The sequence below is a fragment of the Papio anubis genome, chromosome 9 (genome assembly GCF_008728515.1).
Source record: "Papio anubis isolate 15944 chromosome 9, Panubis1.0, whole genome shotgun sequence".
NCBI classification, from domain to species: domain Eukaryota; kingdom Metazoa; phylum Chordata; class Mammalia; order Primates; family Cercopithecidae; genus Papio; species Papio anubis.
In genome coordinates this window covers 80,957,062-80,975,960 of record NC_044984.1, presented here as the reverse complement: position 1 = coordinate 80,975,960, position 18,899 = coordinate 80,957,062, and the positions used below count along the sequence as shown (strand labels likewise).

The following is an 18,899-nucleotide window of genomic DNA, read 5'->3' as shown; positions in this document are numbered from 1 at the left end:
GAAGAGCTTTATTAGGTGAGCATACAGCTCTCAAAGGAGAAGAGACGAGAGGTGGGCAACCCTTAAGCACAGGCAGTAGTCCCGAGCTGCTTGAGTCCAGGATTTTTATGGGCTCAGAATGGAAGCAGTTCATGCTAACTGGTTCATAGGTAGGATGAAGTGAGTGTTGATTGGGCCATGGGCGGCCATGGGCGGGCTTGGAAAAGGCACCATTCCATTGGCCAAAAATTATTTTAAAAATCTCACTTCCGGTTGCGGCCTCCATCCGGAACTGGCAGTCCCGCCGCCAGGCTTGAAGGTCAGGCCTTGCCAGGTACACATCCCTTCCCACCTAGGAACCTGTCTGCTCCCGCTGCCATCAACATGCGGTTCGTGGCGCCCAGGCTGACTGCTCCAAGGGGTGCTCGTAGGCCCGCACCAAGCCACCGTCAGTTCCCAGCCTCCCTTCCATGCTCATCAGCACCCTACATTTCAGCCTCAGAAGCAGTTTCTGGAGGGGGACGAGGCAGCGGGGAACTGGCGTGTCAGCACTACCGCGAGTGTGCACATACCTGGCTGGGTCGCGACAGCGCCTGGGCTCGGCTATCGGGACACAGCCGCAACTTTGCTCCACTGCAGAGCAGGCACTGGGAGCAGGGAGAGGCCAGGGAGTGGGAACAGGAACTTCTGAGCCTGTGGAGGCAGGGGCTTTCCCGGCCCCGAGAGTACAGGGATGCCCAGGTCCAGAGCTGTGGCTTGGCGGCTGCAGCGGGAGCGCAAGCTCCTGTACCACCAACTCAGTAGGGCACAGGGCTCCAGCTGGGATCACCTGTTTCTAGCACCCTCTGGCTCCGCAGAGTGCGCAGCCCTGGCTGCGTCTTCCCCATGGGAGCTGGTGTCTTCACAGCGGCTGCTCCAACCGGGCCACTGCTGCCATCATTGTGATGAAAATGCTTCCTTAGACGGGCCATACTTTGTACCGGCTAAGAGCCCAGTCTCCAGAGATAGGCTGCTGAAGATCACAGCCCAGTGAATGCCTCACGAGATTTGTGGCATCCTAATTAATATCCTTGCTGACATTCTTCCACAACTCAAATATGTTCTCTTCCAAATGACCTTTTATACTGTAAATGAGATCATGAGATCGCACCATGCCCTTGTTTAAACCATTAACGAGCCTCCGTCTAATTTAAAACAAAATCTAAGTTCTTATGAACAGCTACCGATGCACGTCCCACCTATACCCACAGACTCAACCTGGGCCTTTCTCTCTTATTTCATTGTATTCCAGTCACACTAATAGGCTTTCAGTTTTTCACAACTGACCAACTTATATCCCACCACAAAGCACTTGTCATAACTGTCCTTTGTCTGAAATGTTTTCCCTGCTTGTCACTTTTAGTCTTCATATCTTCTAGACTGTAAATATAACCTCTACAGGGTGACGTTCCCTTAGCATTCTTTCTAGATTTAGAGTAAGTACCCCAAAAGTGTTTCCTTTTAGCACCCTGTTTGCTAGTTTCATGGAACTCATCACCTGTGAAATTATTTAATTTGTTTCTGTTTTTTTTTTTTTGTTTACTTTCAATATTCTTCCCTAGACTGTAAGCTTAAGAAAGAACACAAAACGAAACAAAATACTGTCTGTGTACTTCATGGAGGTACCTGAGTCCATAGAACATGGTCCAGGTTTGATAAATACTTTTGCATAAACAACTATAGTAGACAGTATGTAAAATTATACACTTTTCATTTCTCCCAAAAGTTACCTCTTAACACCTTTAATTATATATTTCTAAGAATGTTTCACAATGTTATGCAATATAAACAACTGTATTCTACCTCTGTGAATTTAGAAAGGAATTTAACACCCCTTTGCTCCATTTTTTTTCAGCTGTAAAATGGGAACATGTTCACCCCATCACCCTGCCGTGAGCTCAGATATGAGATACTTTAGACTGTAAAGCACTATAACAATGTAAGTCTCCATTATTTGGCAACAAGTAGCAATGATACTTATTTCTCACTTAGCACTATTAAATTGTTTTGCAGTCTAAATCAAATGAAGTACATTCATAATGGTTTAAAATATTTTAAAATGTTGATCTTATTTGGGTTGTGTTACCTTGCATTTGTAGACAGGTATTTATTTCTGCCAATGGCTATTTTTCATCAATAAGCTAGAAGTTAAATTGTAATATTTACAGATAACCTAATGAAAATGATAATAATGATTGGAATTTTTAATGCATCTAATGTGCCAGGAAAATGTGAATAAATATGTATGTCTTACTTTTTAAATCTAATCAACCAGATTGTGCAGTATATACATTTATTATTTATATCTGACACACGAAGAAATAGGCTTACAATATCTATGGGTTTTGTCTAAGCTTCTAGGGTTGATAAATATAATAATTGGATTTCAAGACTAGACATATAGACAGAAATGGAGAAATAACACTCTCCCCACTCTACCTTTAGCAGTTTATATGCAGTGAAGAAGGAATGGTGTACTTATACTATTTTTGTATATTGTGTATTCCTCAAAGGAAACATCTCTGCTTTCTTCTCCACCCATAAATCCCTTAGTTCTGTCAGCTTCAGTATTTATTTACTTATTTCAGTGTGTAAAGTCCTCCCTTGCTAAACAAAATGGTATAGACAAAATGTCTACTATTTATTTGACTATGTGAATATATGTGAATATCACCAAATAAAGCAAAAGAAGTAAGCAAAAGATTTTTGCCTCCAAGAAGTTTAAACTTTTTCCATTAGGTACTATGAAGGCACTGAAGTGTTTTAGTTTTGTGAATAATATAAGTAGATTTAAGTTTTAGAAAAATTACTATAATAACACCTTTTAGGATAGTTTAGAGAGAGCTGAAGACAATGGATTTCCCTGATGAGCTTATATGATGTTTGTTGAAACAGATGTGTAAATAGTTACACTACATGTTTAGGTTTTGTGATGAAGGGAATTTTTTCTAACTTTTGTCAACACAATTAGAAAGAAGACTAGCTTTTCTTTGAAGTTTTAAAGACTAGCTTTTCCTAATCTTATAAGAAACCACAACTCATAGTAAATTTATACCAAATATACTATTTGTTTCTGTACTCTGCTTCTAAATAGGTGGTAGAAGTATTATTATATACTTAAATGTGATATATAAATACACATATTTCTATACATAAACTTACATATATATGAAGGTTCTAATGTTTTCTTTATTTTTCAAATAAATAAATAAATATACTTTGAGTTTATTTTATGATCGTTTTAGAATTATATATAAATTATACACTGTGAATCACAATAAAGTTATATGATACTTCAAATAACTTGCATACAAAGAAGTAAAAATCTTTAAAGACAATAATTTCCTACAAACATGTATAAATTGGCAATTGTAACACAATGGTGTTTGTGTATCTAAACATATATAAACATAGAAAAGTAAAAGTATGGCATAAAGGATAAAAATGGTACACTTGTATAAGGCACTTGCCATGAATGGAGCTTGCAGGACCTGAAGTTGCTCTAGGTGAGTCAGTGTTATAGGACCAACAAGTTCGAATGCCCACAGTAACGGTAACAGCCCCATTACAACAAGACGGCAGGATTTGCAGCAGAGAAAGAGTTTAGTTATCACAGAGTGCCAGGGGAGGAGGTGGGAGATGTCCCTCAAATCCATCTCCCACAGGACTTTTTAAAGGGATTGTGGATGGAAGGGGGCTGGGAAATTGGGGTTATTGATTGGTAGGGGAATAGGGAATGAAATCATTAGGATATAGAGATTGTACTCTGGTAAGTCAGCTCCTCTGGGGTCCTTCAGATCAGCTGGCATCTGTGGGGATCATTGAAACCAGGTGAGTCAGTAGTTGCATCAGTATGCAGGACCTGAAAGAACATCAAAAAGGAAAAACTTAACATTATATAATGTTCAAGTTATTATCTATGCAAAAGTTAAAGAGAACTATAATCTTTTAACAGGGTCTACATGATTCTGAGGCAATAGCAACAACACAACTGTGGGAAAGCCAGTCAGACAACAAGCTGATCTAATAATTAGTGCTGCATGAGCTGCAAGCTTGGTTTATTTTCTTTTCCCCCTCTTCCTTTTTCCCTGATTAATTTTATAAAGTTTACAGGGATGGTTTCTGTTCCACCTGGGCTTTATCATATGTCAATCTGGAGGCGAGAGCTAATATGGTGGCAATTTGGTGAAGAATACTCTAGCTTTTTCTTATTGTCAAGGGCAAGAGTCAGGGTAAGAGTCAGAATTAGAGGAATGAAACTGCCTGGCAGTAACCTACAAGTATTTACCAGTTCCTGGTCCAGGATTTCAGGCATGTTAGCATGAATGTATCAGGGCTGCTGTCCACTGTGTAGATTAGAATTCCTGTTGTCAGAATCATGAGCCCAAATTTTAAGAGTACTGTTAAAATAAACTGAAAAGTTTATGGAATTTGTAAGATCTTATTGCCACAAAGAGTCTGTCCTGTCAATCTTATGAGATCTGTTTTAACATTAATGGTGCTCAGTTGTGTCTAGACCCAAAAGGAAGAAGTTTGTATGACTTTCCATGCTGTTATGGCCAGGAATTTAGTTTTAAGCTTTCCTGGGGTCTCCTAAGCCACAAGGGGATCTGTTCAGTCAGTTCAGTAGAGGACTTAGGATTTATCTTTAATTCACATTCCCCGTTTTTGGTCAAAATATGCCAAAAGTAGCATCAATGGCCAAGCTTTTATTTCATTCCATATTATTGCCAGGTGGTGTGGCTATGTACCTAAGATATATTCTGTTCTTCAATGGGACCCATATGGCCAAAGGACTTATAGCCAAAAGACTTAGAGCCAATTAAACATTCTAGGACAAATGGGAATGGAGGTGGGAAGGCATTCATTATTCCTTAAAAACCTTTTGAGCAATTAAAGAGCCACAAACCAAGCCAAAAAGTAAGGTTACAAAATCAGTTTATCTATATGTTCTATGTGTTGGGCCATCGGCTGTTTAGGCATCTGTGCCTAAACGGCTGTTTAGGCATCGGCTGTTTACCCATCTTTTTTGGAGGATCTGAACTAATTTTATCCCTCAAACCTGGCCCTTACAATTTCACGTGGTCATCTCTTTAACGATAGTCTCTGGGCCTAAAGGGATTGCATAGTTTTAATTTCTGGCCCTGTGTCTCACAAAAGCAGTTTATTTTGATTGTCATCTTTTTCTGGGTCTGAAGATGAGACTTTGGTTAACTTGAGCTTGATGTCAGATACTGGTGTCAACATTCATGATTGAGCAAGAGTTGGTACTTGTTTTAGATGAAATATATGTATCCAGGAGTCAAAGCGTTGTAAATTAATAGTACAAGGGTTAGTTAATAACGTCTGGTAAAGGACCTTTTCAAGGGGGGAGGGGATGCGGAGAATCCTTTTACTGATGCCTCTCCTGGTGTATGTAACTGTTAGACTGGAAATGGTGATATTGGAGGTCATGGTCTGACCAGAAGCTGTAAAAATATTTTATAACTTTGTGGTGAATAATTGTATAGCTTTAATAAGGCCCACCAATAAGTCTAAGTCAGAAACTTAATTTAGGATTTGATTTTGAGGATGTCTGCCAAAAATGTTAAAAGGTTCAAAAAATTTGATCAAAGCAGAATCACAGTCTATGTTAAAATACTTGTTATTCATTGAACCAAGAGTGATAATCAAAATATTTGATGGCAATACAGGAAGTTACATGGATGTAAAATTCTTAATATGCAGTCTATCATAGATTGATGTTTGGTCAAAGAGTGATGACATATACTTTAGAATGAGTTTATGTAATAGATGATTTTTTTTTTTTTTTTTTTTTTTTGAGACAGAGTCAAAAAGACTCTGTCACCCAGGCTGGAGTGTAATGGTGCAATCTCGGCTCACTGCAACCTCCGTCTCATGGGTTCAAGCAACTCTCCTGCTTCAGCCTCCCGAGTAACTGGGACTACAGGCATGTGCCACCACATCCTACTAATTTTTGTATTTTTAGTAGAGACGGGGTTTCAGCATGTTGGCCAGGCTGGTCTCAAACTCCCAAAGTGCTGGGATTACAGGCGTGAGCCACCGCACCCGGCCAATAGATGATCAGTTTTTAGAGAATGGTTATTTAGATTTTTTAGGATGACCCAAACCTTGCTACTTAGGAGAGTAATCCACAGACCAGCAGCATCAGTGTCACATGGAGATTAGTAAAAATATAACAATCTTAGGCCCAGCATGACTCCCTAAATTAGAAACTATTTTAACAAGATCTTCAAGTTTGTTGTGCATACCTAATCTTTGAGAAGCACTGGAATAGAATGTACTAAATCATAAGGAAATAACCTGAATGATGACCCAATAATATGGGGCTCTGACAGACAGTAAATTAAATAAAGACAAAGACAGACAGTGGAATTAAATAAAATTTGCAGGAGGCCACAGATTTAGACTGGGCTCCTGCACTGGACCCAACAGACCAAACCAATATAAAGTTTAATCACAGTAGCTGAGCTTTAGGTAATTGCAGGAAGCTCTGTAACCAAATAACCAATTTTGCTGTAACCAATTTAGTTGTCTCTATATCTCAGTTCTGTTTTCTATAAATGCTGTCAGGTCACAGAGTTAGCTGGAGTTCTCTGAACCCGATTTGGTTCTGAGAGTGGTCTGCTTCATGAATCATTTTTATTTTGTTCGATTTTGCTTTTAATTGCTCAAATAAACCCCATTGAATTTAATTGGTGAAATAATTTCTCTCCTTGAACGGTAGCAAAATAATGGGAATGTACTGTTCTTCTCAGCAGTTTTTCATAGAAATTACCTAATATAAAAACATAATGTATTTTGTAACGAGTGGATTTTAAAAGTCAAGAAAGGAGATTTCCACTTTTGGCATGATAGCCTGAGGAGCTCTAGGGATTCACTCCCAGTGAAACTGGTATTATAAAATAACCACCATTTCAAGTCAATGGCCCTGAGAACACACAGTAAATGAAGAAAGACTTATATATTTTTAACATACTAAAATTGATAAACAACTCCTGCCAGCTTAATGAAATGGAAACTGCACTCCAGACTGATATAGACACTATATGGGGTTCCCTTTCCCTCCAGTTCCCAGTCAGAGGAGTATTCTTTCAGGAGGGTAAGATATCAGCAATTCTGACATTACTCCTAGCTACATATTGCTGAAGCTGAGTTCCTGGTGAGGACAGCTCAATAGTGGAGGCACCTTTGTTCTGCTCACTCCCTACTTAAGAGACAGAGGATCTACTTTGGACACAGTACTGCTGAGTATACTGGAACCGAAACAGCCATTGTCCTGGCTTTCATGGCAGAGCTTCCAAGCTAGGAGAAGCAAGCCAAGGAACCTTGGGGCTGCTGCCTTCATTATCTATCAGGTTTTCAGTTCCTAAAGTGGAGGTGTCACAATGAGAGAAGCACAACATTATCCCTACTCCCAGCACCAGAGGCATGGTTCAAAGATTTTGCCTGGAGAAGAAGAATGATGTAGAAGAGAGACTCCAAATCCCCACCAACTACATTTAATGGAAATCTATGAAGTACCTCACTGAACACTAGGGTAGACAAATATGCAGCCAAAAAAAAATTCTCTGTCTATTTAAAAGAATAGAAATAATAAAAAGTGCATTTTCCAATCATCATAAAATGAAATTAGAAATCAATATAGGAAATTTACAAGTATATGGAGGCTAAACATCCTGCTAAGTAAGGAATGATTCAAAGAAGAAATCACCAGAGGAATTAGAAAATGTTTTGAAATTAATGAAAATGAAGTCACATATACCAAAATTTATAGAATGAAGCTAGAGCAGTGCTTCGAGGGAAATTTATAGCTGCAGATGCATATATTGAAAAAGAAGGATCTCAAATCCATAACCTAAATTTCAACCCTTGGCATTGGAAAAAAAAAGAGCAGATTAATCCTAAAGCTAGCAGAGAGTAGAAAATATTGAAAATTAGAACAGAAATTAATGAAATAGACAATGGAAAAACAGCACAGAAAATCAATGAAACCAAAAGCCAATTCTTTGAAACAATGAAAAAAATCAACATTTAGCTACATTGACCAAGAAAATAAAAAGACTTAAATTCCTAGAATCATAAATAAAAGAAGGAAGGGACATTGCTCTGAACTTCCTGAAATAAGTGAGATTATTTTATAAAGAAATATTATGAACAGTTGTTAAGTCAATAAATTATACAACTTTGGTGAAATGGACAACTTCCTATAAAAAAATCAAGGAAACCAGAGAAACCCAATCTAGAAAGAAAAAAAAAAAAGCACAAATGTTGGGAATTAAAGGACGACAAGGTAAAAGGTACCTTCAAAGTGAAAAGTTTATAAACAATGTCAATATTTACTTAAGTAGGTATTATATAACTAAAAACCTCTTGATATTACCGATTACTTTGTGATCACAAATGACTGCTATGCAACTCTTCAATCCAACAGTTGATATAGACAATAAAGGTAAATGTTGATATATCATTAAGGGTTTGGCTAGGAGAACAGAAGTCATTCAATGCATATTTAGGTGGAAATATTTAATATTAGGTAAAAAGAGACTACACAATAATTGGAAAATTTAGAGAAGGAAAAAATATGGAGATATTAGTTAAACTTGGAGGGATCATGAACAAAGACCCCAGTCTAAAGAACAGAGGGCAGTGATTCACTAGAGTGGTTCACTATCTGGGAATTTCACCTCTGCACACACATCTAGCTATAGCCGCCTCTGCCTACACATTTAATGGTATATCCCTTTCAGCTGCCTAAAATTGGGCATGTGCCTCGCCTTGACAAATCAGATTAGAAACCTATAGAAAGTGGATTCTGGAAGATGTGCAGAGACTTTGGAATTTGATGATAATTTTTAAAAAGAAAATATGTGAAACTTAACATGTTTACCAATTATACAGTTTGATAACACTTTTATATAAATTATATAAGTAAACGTTCACAGCCTTTTTGAAGAAAAAGATAATACTCATTCTAGTACTGAGTCTCAGTGGGGCTAAATGACATGTTCAAAATCACACAGTAAGTAGATAAACTGGAAGGAAATTCAGGTATTCTAATGAAAATATATGGATTGTGTTCTAGCACAGCTGCTTCCATCACACTAATGATATCTTCTATGTTCTATTTTCTACAAAGAGCAAAGTGTATACTTGATTTGCTTCAATCAGCTTCTACTGATAAAATAAATGTTAGACCTTTAGTTACAAAATGAAATTGTATTAATTTGCTTCCTAACTTAAGATTCCTTCTCTAAAGAACTGAATTTCTGCCATGTCTTTTCCATGCTACTATAGATTGATGAATACAATTTCGTTTTAAAAATATGTACACTTATTTAATGAAAGACTTAAATAACAAAGACTTCATAATTTTTTCCAGAAATAAGATACTGTTAATTTGTTGACAACATTCTGTCTTTGCTGGTTTTTAACAATAGATCAGTAAACATCTAAACAGGTAAAAAGGTAATACAGTAAATTACAATTTCGGAAACTATAGATAAGCAAACAATTTGGATTACCACAAAAAAAGAGATGATTCTTTGAATTTCATTTGAATAATTAATGTTTTTATATAATTAAATTTGCAAAATGATAATATATTAATAACATGATGATTTAAATTCTGGAATAGTTGTGTATCTATTTCTTAAAATGTATTGAACTAAAGGTATAAATATTACAAGTTTATGTGTGTTAGTTTAAATACATCATCTCCATAAAAGCATACTTTTCAACATAATGAGTTCTTATGTATTTTCTTTATTTTTGATATTTGTTTGGGGACCTTAGTAATTTATTACATTTTTCATCCCTTTTAGTTAGTATGCAAAAATCAATTGAAAAAATATCAATGCAGATTGCAAAATTTGTAATCATTCAAACACTATGTAGAAAACTAAAATTTATTTTATTCAACATGGCAGAGGTATTATATTGAAAATGATTTAATTTCATAATTGCTATAAATTGTAAAAGTGAATAAATAGTATCTTCTAAACAGTAAAATTAAAATCTCCTCACTTATTCTATTAATATCATAGATCTTATGCCCTACTTAATTTCCAGGGCCTGGATGTATGCTGATCAAGTCCTATTTGATCTTAAGGGGGCTATAGTAGATGGAAGCTACTATTTGCTAACTACATTATTTGTTATTAAGTCTAACATTTTAGGTAAATTATTATTAAATTGAATGACAAAACCCAACTCCTTTTAAAATGAGTTAATTCTAATAAAAATATTTTTTCAGTATGAAACCACCTCTCAATCCCTATTTTGAAAGGATTATGCACAGCTACTAATAAAATGGCTGACACCCCTGTCCATGTAATATTATATACTCACAAGAAATAGATACAAAGTAAAAATGTGCACCATATTTTACTTGATTGGCCATAAACTCTCTGATGCATTTCCAAGTGCTGAAAATAGGCCTTCTTGATGCCTTTCAGGAATAAATCCTTTGTATCTGATTAAAATGCAGATGAGCATCATAAACTATTGTAATTTGAAAGACTGAACTGCTGATGCAATCTGCCTCCATCTGCTTTCAGGTGTAAAGCAGGAGGGAGTTCTGCTGAAAGTACCACTGAATTCAATCTAGGTTAAAATTCAGGGAATTAAACATTCCAGTCTGATCTCTCAATTTTTTTTGTTTCTGTATTTATGTCATTTTGTTGTGTGCCTGTGTAAGCTTAGGCCATCTGCATAATCGCATTGCTGTTAATTATGACAAAATATGTTTTTAATATATTTTTTGAAAATATGGAGCCATATGTATATAAGAAAAAGCAGCTAAGATTATTGGTAGGATTTTGAAAGCACTTTTGAATTAAATTGACTGCCATAGGCTCATTTTGTCAATAAGTTGTTTGCCTTTTCTAACATTTTTCAGCAAATATGAGAGCAGTGAAATGAGACCATATGTAGTGAGCAGGAACCAGTTAAATAGCAGACACTCAGCTGAAAGTTATTGCTTCAGGGTTGAAAGCAGAAAGACAGGGGCTTTGGAAAAGACACAAGCATGAAAACTGAGTCTCATGCCTAATAATTGTGTGGTTCAGGGAAATTCTTAAACTTTCTCTGAGCTTCAATTTCATCCTTGGTAAATGGTCATGATTAATGTTCATACATTTATGAACATTATTCATAATGTTTATTCGAGAATCACGGCTATAGAGGACCTAGGGAAGTGTCTGTATTTTACTGGTGTGAAATGCATGTATTCTGTTTTTACTGTTTTGTTTTGTTTTGTTTTAATCTGCACAGCTGTACTCCTCTCCCTTTGTTAAAGGGAAACAGAGAGAGGCGCATCCATCAGCATCCTACAAAGTGTTCCCTGGACTTAATTTTATGCTTCTAGAAGTTCTCTACAATAATTTTTAGGTTTTGTATTTTGTATTGTTTTAATTTGAATAATGAAATGCAGAAGCATATTTTAAGTCACTGGATAGCTATCTGATTTAGGCCTTGTGCTTTTGTTTGTGCTTGGGAACATTTTACTTCCAAGTAATATTGCTTTAAAACATGCAGCCTATTTGGGAAAGTATGGAGATAGTCTTCATGATGCCTTAAAGAAAAATGAAGACAAATGATGTTACAATATCCTATAGACAGCAAAGTTTGCAGAAACCAAAAAGGCTGAGAATTTCAAGTCATCACATGGTTCATTAAATTATTAATAAGTCAATCTCATATAAGAAATTATAGCCATCAGTAACATTTTCCCATTGCAAATAGCATTTTACCTTTAGGCCAAATTTGTCATATTTAATTAATGTAATATGTTTTTATAGTATCGTTTTGTAAAATTTAAATTCAATCTGATCATTTTACATTTCACGTTATTTAGGAGTCATAGACAAAAAATAAGAATGTCTAGTTCAATGCATTATACATATTTAAACAATAATTAAACTTTTATATTTGAAAGCCTGTAAGAATTTTCGTTGGGAATCATTTTTCCAGTTCTACAAATAAATGGAAATGTATTAATAATGAATTAATTTTGAAGTACTAAAAGCAGCTATTATTTGGAAAGGAAAGAGAGTCCCATTTTATGCTATGTACAAAACTATAAAACTATTATATTAAAGTATAGCATAAAGGAATATAGGTACAGTACAAATTACATTAAATTAAAATTTTAGTTTTTAAAGAAATGATAAGCAAAGTCAAATAACAAATAATAGACTGAGATAAAATATATGGTTGAACCATACTCTAAAGTCATTTGTGTAGACAACAATTTTCACTAATTGACAAATACACATGGCTCAACCTCCTATATGAGATATTTAACAGATAAAAAAGTTAATATTTCTGCTTTACATAAAAAGTTATATATGTTATAAAATGAAGAGAAAATGCAAATGACCATCAATGAAAATAGCTCCACTTCACAAGCCATCATGAACATGTTTGAAATAATGAGATCTATTTAAACAATCAAGCTGACAGAAATCTGAGATTGATGATATTCAGTGTTGCAATCATAACCTTTCCAATAAAATTGAACTTCACTCAAAACTTTGTGAAATTCGTTTAGCAGCATTTTTAAACATTAAAGTATACATACCCATTGAATGAGCAACTTTTTTTCCAGGCCTTGATCCAATAGAAATTGAGTTTCATTACACAGAAATACTGTGCTAAAAGGATTTTTATTATACTTTATTTGAAACACACAAAAAAGGTAAAATAAATATTAAGTAAGTTGTGGTAAGTCAGTACTCTAGGATCAAACATAAATATTTAGGTTGAGCAAAATATATTGTTAAGTTAAAAGAGCAAATTACAGAATAATATATTCATATATTATTGTTTTCTTAGGAAAGCTTGTAATTAACTTCACAGGAAGAATTCCTTAGAGACTGTTGAGTCAATGAGGACATAATTTTAATGTTTGATAATATGATCAAATTTCATTAAAATATTCTGTTATTTTATAAATTAATTTTGTTTGAGACTTTGTAAATTATGAACTCATCAATGTAGTGTTATCTTTTTTAAAAACTATTTTTCTGTCTAATAGGCAAAACTTTATTCCTGTATCTCTCATTTGTGTTTCACAGTGTTTGAAATATACGTAACACTTAATGTATATGTGAATATTCACTGAATTATCAGTGAGTTTTAAAACTCACTGAAAAAAATAATAAAATATTTGACTTTTATATATCATCCTCGTTATTCCTTATCTATGAGCCAGTTATCTTCTGATAATGTTTGACTCGTATTTTTAAATATGTCAAAATAATACACATTAAACCTATTATAGTAGCTTATTTTATTAGTAGTATAAGGTAAAGGAAGAGACAGTCTAAAATTTAGTTGCCAAATAATTTTAAAAAGATTTCCCAATATTCAAGATTGGAAAACGTTAAGAATGATAGATTCTTTATCTAGGGATACAATAAATACTTTAAAATATATTTCCCACACTGAAGGACAGTTTGCCATGTTATACAAATAATTTAATTTTCATTTTGACATTTTAAACTATTAATGAAGGATTATTGAACTCATTATATATAGAATATATTTTCACAAGAAGACTGCTTAAATAAGCTGTAACAGAAGTGATACATATAGTTTATTTATATTTTCAAAATGGAATAAAGTAATAGTTAAACTTTTTAGTACCGTTTAAGTACAGTATTATACTTGGAAATGGAAGACTTGAAAGCTCATGTTGGTATTTATTAGCAGATGTGTTGACCCTGATAAATAGAGTTCAGTTATGTGTTGGCAGATAATGCCACTGAAATATAGAGAGAGGAAAAGTAAAGCACTAAGCCTGAAAGGACTTTTGTCTTTAAAATAGGTTACTGTTGCCAATGATTTTCTTTATTACTTTTGTTATTTTGAGAAAAGTCATTGAATATTTCATTCACTTTCTTTTCAGTAGATATTTTGATAGCCTGAGTGTCCCTTTATAGGAAACTCATTTCCTCTAAAAAACATTTTAAAGTAATTCTATGAGATTTGAAATCCCTAGGGGTCTTTTACTTTGTTTTCTGCTTTCTTAGTATTTTATGTGAAATATGTAGTCCTGAAGGCATAAAGCTATTTAACACACAAACTTTCTGAAAACTTCTTACAGAGAAAATATTTTGATTTTAATTTTTTAAGATTTTATATGAAAGAGGTCATTGCATCCTTGAAATAGTTTGTGTAAGCCAGAGGCAATATAATATAATTTTACTATCCTTATTTTCTCTATTATATTATTTCCCAGTTTGTGCCATTTTCTTTTCTGTGTCTATATGGCAGGTAAAGTAGTGATGTTTTATTTATTTATGTAGTCTTTACTGTAAGAAAATTATATTCTTAAATACTTCATCTTGTTAGATGTGTTTGGTTAACCTGAAGGAGTTTGAATGTTGACAGGGCTAGATTCATCCCTTTATTGCCATTACCAGATACAGTTGGGGAGTCACTTGGTCAACATAAGCCCCAACGTCCTTGGGACTCCACTTCTCCGTTTCTAATTTAAGCACAATTGAATCAGCCTATTCGATATTACCAGAATACTTTACCAGACTGTACATCAGATTCAGATATCACCATGATAAACTGTGGGATAAAATGCTAGACAGAAATTTAATTCATTATATTTCTGTGTTTGTCATACCAATAACCTGAAAGTAAAGTTAAAATATTCCAAATCCTACTAAACTATCAAATCAACTACAGTAACACTTCTGTTCCCTTCCAACTGTTACCCATTTGCATTCATAAATTTTACATATTTATTATTACAGTGTAGACACAATGGTATTTCATTCAATTTCAAGCAAATTGATTCTAAACAGCTTTGTTCTCCTAATTATGAGGTCTAAATATGCTCCATATAAGTTCTCATTGACTTAGCTTCATGTAAAGCTAAAACATTTTACTCTAATATTGAGTTATTGAAAGGAACTACTCATCATTTCACATTCAAAGTTATAACATTCTAAAAAAATATTATAAACAGTCTCCTGAAGACTCTGTTGTTGTTATCAGCAGATGCAACAGTTGTCTCAACACAAACATCTGAAAAGATTGCATTGATCTTTGTATATACATGATCATCTTGTACTATCATTAATAATAAGGCTTTCTAGGAAGCCTCAGAAAAATAAATACTAATACATTTATACTCTTTTACGAGAATGCCTTAACTCATGTGCATTATGCCAACCCACAAACTTGTGAATGTAGTCAAAAACTCATGCTTGTCATAGATACTTACACCACAATATCTCAGAAAATCTATAAGACACTAACTGTATCTTTTCTTATTAATAGAAGAGTGAGCCAGCGGATATCAACCTAAGTTAATTACTAATTAAAGATTAATCGTAAAAGGTGAGCATAGTTTTATCTAGACAGCCAGCACATTCATTAATAGTTAACAACTTGATTTAATTTGTAGTTATGTATTTTCAGTATCAGAAGAACTGAGATTGGAAAGAGTATTAGTGAACCTGTGTGGCTTTTCCATGCAATTCAAGAAAATTTATCTCAGAAATATTGATTCATACCAGACATATTTGAGATAAAACTTCCAGAGAAGCAACCACTTAGAAAGAGTGATAATTCTTCTATATTCTTGACTGAAGAGAAGATGTATTTCAAAATTTGTTAGTATGCTGTTTAAGCAGACTGGCCAAGACTACTCATTCACTTATGAAAAGATTATATTAGCACTAAGTGGAGGAGCAGTGCTGTGAATTAGGAGGCTGTTCGTACATCTTGTATGTTTGTTAACTCTCAGTTGCAGGAAACAGTACCATCACTAGCAGCAAGCACTTAATATGGGAATACAGATGCTTAAAAATCACTTGAAGGTCTTTTGGACTAACACTCAGAATCACTCCCTGAAGAACTGGCTTGCCAGTGAGCTGCTATCTTTTTCAGACTTCAAGAAAATACCACTATGGCTATGATCTAGGCATCAGGAAGCCCCCACTATCGAAACTGTCTCTCAACAACCACTAAGGTAGTAGCTAGGCATTAGTCTCCATTACAGAAAATCTCAGCATCACTGTACTTGTCTGCAGCAACAGCTAAAGCAAAGGAAGTGTGCCCTTTCCTATACTTATACACTCTGAATCTCACATTAAGTATTACACTGGAAAAACCTAATTCATACTAAAAAAACTTGTGCAAGGGCATCTTGAGAAATGTTGTTTTTAGATACCCAATCTCTGAAAATGATGCAAATGATACTAAGCGCCTACCCAGTATTCCAGCACACTGGTGTGCTTTTAATTCTTTTCAATGTCTGAATGTTTGTGTGCTTATTAGGTAGGCTAACCATACATTCTGGTTTACTTGTGACAGACCTGATGCGTATCTGTTGTCCCAATATAATTATAAATATTACCCTCTTTGCTCTTAAATGAGTTCTGATTTGAACAATAAATTACACATTCACTTTACCTTCATGTATGTTTATCTTACCCTACATGATATAGAGAAGAAAACAAAAGAAAGAAAATGTTAACTGGTATATGTCTTCTTATTCAATACTCAAAATAAGCCTATGAAGAAATTATTAACATTTTACATTAAAAGATGCAAGGTTTGAAGAAAGTGCTAATTACACCCATCACATAGTAAATAAGAGAGCAAGGATGAATTTAAATTTAAGCCTGTGTGACTACCAAGGACATAATTGTAGTTAATTATGTAGCTCATAACTATAATCAATTCTGAGCTGATAAATGTTTCTGTCAAATTTATTATGAACTTCAGGCATTTTTTCATGTGTTATTCTTTCATTCATTAGCATATTCCACAACCATTAATTGAGTACCTACTATGAACCAGACTATAATCTATACCTTAGGGATAGATATAGTGTTAGACGAAAGAGAGAAAATTCTTATCCTTGTCAAGTTAGCACTCTAGAGGGACGGCGTATATTACAAATAAAAATAAGAGAAACAAAATGTGTTAAATGATTTTTAAAAAGTGCCTAGAGAAAATACAGCATGTAGGTATGATAGGTAGAGATGTAGGTGAGAGTTGCTATTTAAATTTAAGCAGTCCCTGATTAATAGAAATTACACTGGAGATATTACACAGGTCAAGTTATCATTAAGAGCACTTAGGAGGAAAAAGAGAAAATGTAAACCATGAGTAGAAATAAGTTTTAATCCCAAACCTAGAGAAAGATATCAATATCCAAGTACAAGAAGATTATAGACCACCAAGCAATTTGGCCCAAAGAAGACTACCTCAAGGCATTTAATAATCAAACTCCCAAATGTCAAGGATTAAGAAAGGATCCTAAAAGCAGCAAAAGAAAACAAATAACAGATAATGGGGCTTCAGTACATCTGACAGCAGTCTTTTCGGTGGAAACCTTACAGGCCAGGAAAGAGTGGCACGACACATTTAAAATGCTGAAGGAAAAATCTTTTAATTTATAATTGTATACCTGGCAAAAATATTCTTCAAACATGAAGGAGAAATACTTTCCCAGACAAACAAAAGCTGCTAGATTTCATCAATACCAGACTTATCCTACAAGAAGTGCTAAAGGGAGGACTCCAATCAGAAAGAAAGGGACATTAATGAGCAATAATGAGTCATAAAGGTACAAGACTCATAGCTAATAGTAAGTACACAGAAAAACACAGACTATTGTAACACTGTAACTGTGGTGTGTAAACAACTCTTATACTAAGTAAAAAGACTAAATGATAAGTCCATAAAAATAATTACCACAAAAACTTTTCAAGACATAGTCAGTATAATAAATAGAAACAATGAGAATTTAAAAAGCAGGGGGACAAAATTAGGGTGTAGAGTTTTTATTAGTTTCGTTTTTGCTTGTTTATGCAAATAGTAGTTTTATCAGGGTAAAATGATGGCTTATAAGATAGTATTTGCAAGCCTTATAGCAACCACAAACCAAGAAACATACAATAGATACATAAAAAATAAAAAGCTAAAACCTGAATTATATCACTAGAGAAAATCACCTTCATTAGGAGAAGACAAGAAGAAAAAAAAAAGGAGGAAGAGAAGACCACAAAGCAATCAGAAAACCAATAACAAAATGGCCAGAGTCCCTACTTATCAATAATAACATTGAATGTAAATAAACTCTCCAATCAATAAACATAGACTATCTGAGTAGTTTTGTAAACAATTGATCTGTAGCCTACCAGAAACACACTTCACCTATAAAGACACACATAGACTGAAAATAAAATATGAAAAATGTATTCAGTGCCAATGAAACCCAATAAAGAGCAGGAATCACTATACTTATATCAGAAAAAATACATTTCAAAACAAAAAACTATAATAAGAGACAAAGGACGTCACTCTATAACTAGAAAAGCAAGAGCAAACCAAAACCAAAAGTATTAGAAGAAAAATTAAAGATCAGAGCAGAAATAAATAAAATTGAAATAAAAAATGCAAAAGATCAATGAAACAAAAAGTTTTCTGAAAATTTAAACAAAATTGACAAACCTTTACCCAGATTAAGAAAAAACGAGGGAAGGTCCAAATAACAAAATGACATATGAAAAAGGAAACATTACAACTGATACTGCAGAAATTCAAAGTATCATTAGCGGCTACTATGAGCAACAATTTGCCAATAAATCGAAAAATCTAGAATAAATGTTACTAAATACATACAACCTACTAAAATTAAATCAGGAATAAATCTAAAACCTGAACAGACCAATAACAAGTAACAAGGTCAAAGGTGTAATAAAAAGTTTCCCTGCAAAGAAAAGCCCAGGATCTGATGCCTTCACTTCTGAATTCTACCAAACATGTAAAGAACTACTACCAATCCTACTTAAACAATTTCCAAAAATAGAGAAGGGAGTACTTCT

The 18,899-nt window shown here is 34.1% G+C and overlaps 1 protein-coding gene across 1 annotated transcript in view; it reads left to right on the top strand.

Annotated features, from left to right (window-relative positions):
• The first annotated feature begins 234 nt into the window (after nucleotides 1-234).
• MGAT4C (MGAT4 family member C) overlaps nucleotides 235-18,899 on the top strand; it is a 641,622-nt gene continuing 622,957 nt past the window's right edge. The window contains exons 1-2 of the mRNA XM_031651114.1: nucleotides 235-313; nucleotides 1,874-1,957. The gene's annotated coding sequence lies outside the window, so the exon portion shown is untranslated. The remainder of the gene's footprint in view (nucleotides 314-1,873; nucleotides 1,958-18,899) is intronic.